At 39.0% G+C, this 8,156-nt stretch overlaps 1 long non-coding RNA gene across 1 annotated transcript; it reads right to left on the bottom strand.

Moving 5' to 3' along the window:
• Nucleotides 1-2,881: 2,881 nt before the first annotated feature.
• On the bottom strand, nucleotides 2,882-6,634 carry LOC140234258 (uncharacterized). Its single transcript, XR_011901609.1, has 3 exons — nucleotides 6,481-6,634; nucleotides 3,413-3,680; nucleotides 2,882-3,093 (listed from the first exon to the last, which is right to left on the bottom strand). It is a non-coding gene; the product is annotated as an uncharacterized lncRNA (long non-coding RNA).
• Between the last annotated feature and the right edge of the window lie 1,522 nt (nucleotides 6,635-8,156).

Here is an 8,156-nt window from a genome sequence, read left to right as displayed (position 1 = left end):
TGAAACTACGGTTAGGAAAAGATGAAACCATGATAAACTCATGGTTTAACCATAGGGCAATATGGTTTAATTATGGTCAAACCATGGTGCACTAGTGTTAAACCATAGTTAAACAATGGTGCACTATTGTCAAACCATGGTAACCACGGTTAAACCATAGGTTTAGCATGGGTTAACCATGGTAACCATGGTTTAAAGGTGGTAAATTGGAACGCACTTACCATGACATTACTGTGGTTTTACCATGGTCACTAACTTGTGTTTCTACCGTGCCCAAACCATGGTTACGAAGAAGTGAAACCATGGTTAAGGAAGTGTAAAAGCATGGTTAGGTAAAGGTGAAAGTTTGGTTAGGAAAAGATGAAAACATGGTTTTACAGCTGCCAAACCACAGAATTACAACCCAAATCACGATACAACCGTGATCCATTGTACATGTAGTAAACCCACTATTTAACCACAGTGCAATATCGTAGAAAAATGTATTTTTAACTACAGTTGTATTTCACAAGTACTTTGAGAAACCATGGGGAAAATTGGTTGGAGAAATATATTTTTCCACAATTGCTTTGCTATTTGATGAATATTGATCAATAAATAGCACAGTAGAGTCTTCACATAAAGTGATGAAATAAAAATATTTTCAGTAAATTACCTGGAGCAGAAAAATAATTCTTACAATTCCTATACATATGTATTGTGATACAGTACATTTGTAAACATGTATATGAACCTGGACTCTGAAACAGGAGAAAACCAATTCTCTATTACATGTATTTTCCTTCTAGCTATAGTCTAAAAAATATGTACAGCTGTATTTAAAAACTGACTTCCATGTGTGTGTTGATGGATGGGTGCAGATTGTAAGTGTTAATTGATTCACTGTTTAATAATAGAAGCTATATGTAGCAACGAGTACATGTAGGTCGATGCTCTTACCAGCATTGACTTTCACACAGCCAAAGCTCTCCCCAAAACATACATGTATATCGAATACACTATGGCCAAATTGAGGAAACCAATAAGTCCCAATTTTTATGGCCTAGTCATGTGTATTCCTCTGAACATGCAGAAGTCAAACATTGCCCAATTTGATGCGCTTTTTCAGTCAAAACTGACTGACTGGAGTTGACTGTACTGTCATTAGCATTTAAAGGCACATAGACCCGGTGGTTTGCTTGCGTACACGGCGCACGGCACAAGCTTCCTTGAGAGACCTATGCTATCGACTCCTCTTTATCGTTAGCGTACACGGCGCACGGCACAAGCTTCCTTGAGAGACCTATGCTATCGACTCCTCTTTATCGTTAGCGCTTACGCTTTGACCCATTTCCACGAGTCCGAAGAAGTCCAATCCACTGCTGATGATGACAGCTTTAATATTTTTTTCTCTGAAGTCAAACAAAGAAGCATGCACCCTGGCATTCAAATTCTACGGACTGTCTGACACGCAGAGAAGACAATGAAGGCAACATTACCTAGCAACACCTACGCGCTTTACCGTTGACGACAGCTCAATTTCGGCAGTCTTTGTATCAATGCTAATGGTGATCGGCACTCTCATCCAAAAGCGCTGCAGCAACTACCGGGTCTAGGCACCTTTAGAATAAGAAAGTACACAAGGGTAGAAACAGTCAATTATGATTATACATTCAAAAGTTATTTTTCAGCAGCTGGGTGTGAGAAGTCAAAGTATCATACAAATATCACATTATTTCCAGTTGCAAAACTGTAGGTTTATGTAAACAAATCAATGAAGAAAATGTACTCTTACTGAACCTCAGTCAACAAATAAGACATAAGAATGCACATTTGCTCACTTTGCTGTTACGATTGAAAAGTAGCTTTTTATTGCTTCATGAGCAGCATCTTGACTGTACATAGGTATGGCTTATTGCCAGTCACATGATTTAAAACTATAAGAATATCACCTGCAAAGAATTAGTTGGATAATTAAATACAGTGTACATATATTAGTGCATGTTTGATGTACATGATCATTAGTAGCTTTGTATAGATAATGCAAATTTGGACTTAAGTGACACCAGGAGCACTGGACAACAGAACAAAACAGCATCAAAAAAAAAAAAAAAATTATCTAGCAACCAACAGTCCTGACATGAGAGCATACATGCACACTTCACATGCTTTGAAAACTGTCCTTGTACTTCTACTGTCCAAAACTATCCAGCAGTAAGCTTTGGTGCAACTTCTGGATGAGGCTTCGCAGGAACTAGGTCTTGATATAGCTTGGTTAGTGTGCCCTTTGTCGTTGTGGAGCCTTGAGATGTCCTTCTTTTGCAACCGTGAGCCGTGAGAATTTTCTTGGGGAAGATCATTCCTGCAACGAACTGAGAATTTATTCATTACGCTATTATTTTTTTTAAATAATAATAACATGTAGTACGTGTTAAACTCTACTTCAAATACTCAACACACAAAATTCTTGCACAGAATAGTTACCTTGCAAAAAAACATAAGAATGGGATTAGATTGATGTGGTACACCTAGCCATGATTTCATCACTCTAATGTGCTGGAGAGATACTGTTTAAAATACAGTGTACTTTTACAATCATTTTAACCCCTAAGTGCCACATACAGGTGAAGCCATTACGTTCAACATTCCATATCATGTATTGTGCACAAATTACCTAGAGTAATTTGATGTTTTTCAAAAATTGATCACATTCTATTTTAAGCAGGTTGCCAATATTTTAGGATGCTGCATAGCATGCTGCTGGTATTTGAGGATGTTGCACAAGAATTTGGGTATGCTGCAGTGTAATGCTCAAATTCCTCATGAACTACACTACTAATGGGTTGAAAAAAGAAAGAAAGAAAGAAAGAAAGAAAGAGGAGTATCTTACCCTTGATGATATGGAAAAGCGGGAGAAAGTATGACATCAGTAGATGGACTTCTCTGCACCAGAATTCAGCCAGGAGGATGCCATACACGTATCAGCACTGCATGTACTTGTACCCATGAAAGGAGCTAGCTAGGGGACAGCCTGATCGATGGTCATGGGTGGACTTTGAGTCTTCTATGGAGAAACCTTCTCGTGTCAGCCACTGGCACAATCAATCATTGATTCTGATGAGGAAAAAAAAAGATAACACAACATAACGATAATAGTGATGATTGAGAGAAGTGAAATAAGGTTAGGCAGAAAAATCACACAGGAAAATGATGTAACATACAAAATACAGCATTGGATGATTTAAAGTTTGGTGCTTGTGCTAGCTCCCAAATGACTGCTGGAATAAAAGACTCCCAAATATTCTACAATGCGCATAGCATGCTGCTGGTTTTTGAGGATGTTGCACAAGAATTTGGGTATGTTACAGCGATATGCTCAAATTCCTAATGAACCATACTGGGTTGAAATAAAGAAACAAAGAAAAAGGAATACCTTCTCCTTGATGACATGGTCAAACGGGAAAAAACATGACATCAGATGATCCACTTCTTTGCACCAGAATTCAGCCAGGAGGATGCCATGTACACATATTGATGTAAATCAGCGCTGCATGTGTATCATGTACTTGTACCCATGAAAGGAGCAAGCTAGTGGACAGCACGATCAATGGTCATGGATGGACCTCAAGTCTTCTATGGACTGCAAGTCTTCTATGGAAACACCTTCTCACATCAGCCACTTGCACAGTCAATCTTTGATTCTGATGAGGAAAAAAAAAACACACGACATAACAATAATACACCTATTAATGATTGAGAGAAGAAAAATAAGGTTTGCCAGAAAAATCACACAACAATCCGTTAGGTGAATGATATACTGGTATAACATACAAATTACAAAATACAGCATCCTTTGCCATTGGGGGATTTCAAGATCAGTGCTAGTGCTAGCTCCCAAATGACTGACTTAAACTGAGCTCCAACACTGACGGTCGGATTAACTAAGCGATACTTATCAAAGTTATTGATCCCCAGCAATAGGTGTTGGAATCACAGCATCGCAAGGTCCGTGAGAATCACACGACGAAAAGTGATGGCGCATGATTACACTCGAATATTAAAAGATGCAGGACTGCTTAGTTTTTAGACACAAAGTGAGGAAGACAGACTAAAATGCCCCAAATTTCAACCATTCTTCAAAACACAACTTAATATTTAATTTTATGCTTCAAGGCTCAGATTTATGAAGCCACATGCTCGTGTAGGGCCTACATTTCGTGGCGTGGGTGACCATTGCATTAGCATAAAATGTACATGCTACAGGCCTAACTCTTACACTACGAAATGGCGGAGCTAGGTTCAGCAGACAACATTCTTTGATTTCAACACCAAGCCCAGCACTTGACCGAAAGATTGGACTGTATCTCGTCGACGGGGAATCCCCTCCTATAGACATAGTCCGGAGGTAGAGAGCCATAAGTAACGTCAAAAAAAAAAAATAAATAAATAAAAGACTCCTCCTTCGGACAGACGAATCTTTCACAAGTTTGCCCAGCACCAGTAACCAGAAATTTATGACATATTTTTGAGGTCATCCTACCAGCACCTACGGACTTCAAGTTCACTTCAGTTTTATCGCCAGTGCCAGTGGCTGCCAGTGCTTAAGTTAGTGCTGAGACACAATCAAAGAGTATAGAAGCTAAGAGGGCGTACTCTCGCGACTTCGCACGCAAACGGGTGTAGTACGGCATGGAGCGGGAGCCCAATGGCAGCCAATTTAGTAATAATACCGCAAGCTTCTTAAACATGTGAGCCTATGGAGCAAACCCTACCTTCCTTTCATTTTCTTCATTTTAAAAGGAAGCACACAGCGGTAGAATTGCATTTCAGACCTCAAAATATCACAAAAAGTATATTTTCTGTCGATATGTAAAAAAAAAAAATTGAAGTAATGTAATTACTTTTTTATCAGTAGTCCCTCAGCAAGTTTGTGTTTGAGCTGACAAACGCCACCTATCTCATTTCTCTCTCCCTCCCGAAACATAGTTTGGTCTACCTACTTCAGCTCAAACTTTGTGGGCCTGCAGATTGCGATTGGAAAGTAAATGACATTTTTTTCAAATACATTTCACTGTTAGACAGGAACGATATTTCTTTACGACAAAACAAGATTCGAAGTACATACATCGGTACATATCTTCCCCTGTATGCCCCCTAAAAAGGGGAAAAATGAAAGGGAGACAGAAATACGAGGACCCAGTGATACGGCACTGATATCATGATAGCGTAATACACAGTACGCCCTCTAATCAATCTATCGGTCTGTTGCTTTCAATGGCGGAATGGCGTCCGTATTTCGCCCATGAGCGTACTAGTTCGCAGGAGTAAGCCCTTGTGTCTTAGCGTAGCTTCTACTGATACTCTTGATTCACTGGAGCAGTTACCACTAGAAGTCCTAACAGAGTTAGCAGAAAATAGTGTTGTTGATGTAGCTTGCACCGAACCTGATATCACCACCCAATATGAGGTAGGCCTATGCCTACTAACATTGTTAGGGATTACGCCTAACTGTTAGAACTACTGACTACAGTCTTGTTAGCCCGACCAGACGCTGTTAGAGTATGCTGTGCGAATAAATTATAGCCTGTCGCTACTAGTAGGGTTGGGGGTACCACGTATCGTCACCCTAAGGATCTGTAGCTTGTTTATTCTAAAAATATAACACAAATACGCCTAATTCTTACCTCAAATATGCCATAAATACTGCAGTTTTGAATGTCGTGACCGTCTCGTTGATTATGAATCTCCGTTTTAAAATAGCGCAATTTTAGCGCGTGCGTTTCGTTTTCTTCGCGCAGCTAAAAAGGGAACCTTGCGATCGGCACCCCCTAACCTCCATAGGTATACACGTGAATTTCACAGCATAGGTAATACACGTGCATTTCACAGGCCATAGGTCATACACGTGAATTTCACAGCCATGCGTCGTTACTGAGCGGATGTGTAATTTTTAGCTTGGTTTGTTTAGGTTTGATTTTCGTTTCTTCGTTTTTATTGTTTTTATAGCTCATGACACTAAATCCCGCACGTACCTTTTCGTTCTATACGCAAACAGCCATGATACGCAGGGTGCCGATGGGAAGGTGCCCTGCAGATAGGTGGTGCCCCAACCATACTAGATCTACACTGTCTACAGCGACTGAGTTGTGTATAGAATCTAGTTACCGTAGATAACTTGTAGAATTTACGTGACACAGTAACAGTAACACTAACAACAGTTCAGTACAGTAGCTGAGTTGGAACAACTCATTCCAAACTCTTGAGCTCTCATGTCATACTCTCACACTCACTGACTCAGTCACACTCTCAGATACAGAACAGTCTACTGGACTGGTTATCCCCACTTGATACGATCATGCGAAATTTGCACAGCAGGGGCAGGGCCGCTGCCGGCGCCGGGTCGGTCGGGACAATTCAATGCAAATCTCGCTGGTATCAGTGGTAATTATTTTAGCTAAGATTAGGTCTACTAATAATGTATTAAAAGCTACGTTGACCAACCTTCCTCGAAGAATCCCAAAGGAGCAGTTCCTCTTTTTCTTAGGGGCCGTTTGCTCGCCATTTCTGAAAATATCAGATGGTTCGTACGTCGAGATGTTTGACTCCGGTCAGAGATCATCACGAAAGAGCGTTTGAAATGATGAACAGCTAGTAGCCGTGTGTATACACTGTGTGGTTTTTGAGCGCGGTCGCGGACTAACGGTTCAATTCAGCAGTACATACACGTAAGGTTCAATCAGCGACAACAACAACACGCACATGACCTCTTACGTTACATTATTATCAAGAAAACTTGTAATCATTATTTTTTTGGTTTTGAATAAAAACATATGTTTAAAATTTTTTTTATTGCAAATTAATTTTTTTTAATGTGTCAATATTTTTTTTTGCTCCATATATATTTTGAAATATATTTTTGTTGTGATCTTTGGTACGAACGAGCCTCATATCAACAACCCGGATCTCCCATTCATAGTTTTCTATTGTTGTGTGTACATGTCAAAGCTACGGGGAACGAACGGGCGGCAATGGGTTACTACCTTTTTTATTTTTTCACGAGTATGTAATCTCATTTAAGATTTTTTACGTGCTTTATTCCGTAGTGAATAGATGTTGCATTTTAGGAATGCTGTAAATCAAGCAAGTGAAGCAGCTTTTTGTTTGCAATGGTAAGACTACTGTTTGTTTACATAATCCTGTTGAAGCCAAACGGGTGCGGGTGGTTGCGTTAGATGAATGTCCGTCATGACTTGCATTGGCATTGCGGCCATCAAATTATGAGTTTTCATATTGATTTTTGTGATCGACATCATTCAATAATCATAGTGCACGTGGTTTAAACTTTGGTAAAACAAAAAGTTAACCATGGTTTAATAACCACTGTTCTTATGCTATCATACAAGGTTCCATGGTTAGAAATTCTAGAATATGGTTTTCCGCACTCTATATCTGATCAGCATGAAACCACGGTTGAAACCATTGTTAAAAAATAACCACTTTTTCAACCGTGGGTAAACAAAAGTTAAACCACGGTTTTATAACCACTGTTCTTATGAGCTATCATACAACCATGGTGAAAATCATGGCTTTTTAACCGCCTCTTCACTATCATGAAACCACGGTTCGTAGAACCAATCAATGTTTCATAACCATCCTTTGCACATCATCACACTATGATAAAACCATGGTTCAAATCCTGGTGTAGCTATGACCATCGTTTTCCTTGCTAAAATGGAATTTGAACGATTGTTTAAAACCGTTGTTTTCACACTTTTGTTAAACCACTGTTAAAGTCATGGTTATATAGCCTAACCATCATTTTTTAACTATGATAAAACCATGGTTAATATAATCATGGTTAATAGCCATCGTTTTCAACCTTTGTAAAACGAAGTTTAACCATGGTATTATAACTAACAAGTAGTGTTTTTGTGCTATCATAAAACCACGGTTAAAATCATGGTTTTATAACTATTGTTTTTACACTATCATAAAACCATAATGAAATCATGGTTTTATAACGATGGTTTTCAACCTTAGTAGAACGAGAGTTACACCATGGTTTCCTAACCATTGTTTTTATACTATTGTGAAACCATGGTTACAACCATTGTTATATTATTATGTTATTTTTACCAAAGTAGAACGATAGTCTTGTTGTGGTTTTCTCACCATTT

The sequence above is a fragment of the Diadema setosum genome, chromosome 10 (genome assembly GCF_964275005.1).
Source record: "Diadema setosum chromosome 10, eeDiaSeto1, whole genome shotgun sequence".
NCBI lineage: Eukaryota > Metazoa > Echinodermata > Echinoidea > Diadematoida > Diadematidae > Diadema > Diadema setosum.
Note: the sequence above shows the minus strand (reverse complement) of the source record. Positions and strands in the feature narration are given on the sequence as shown.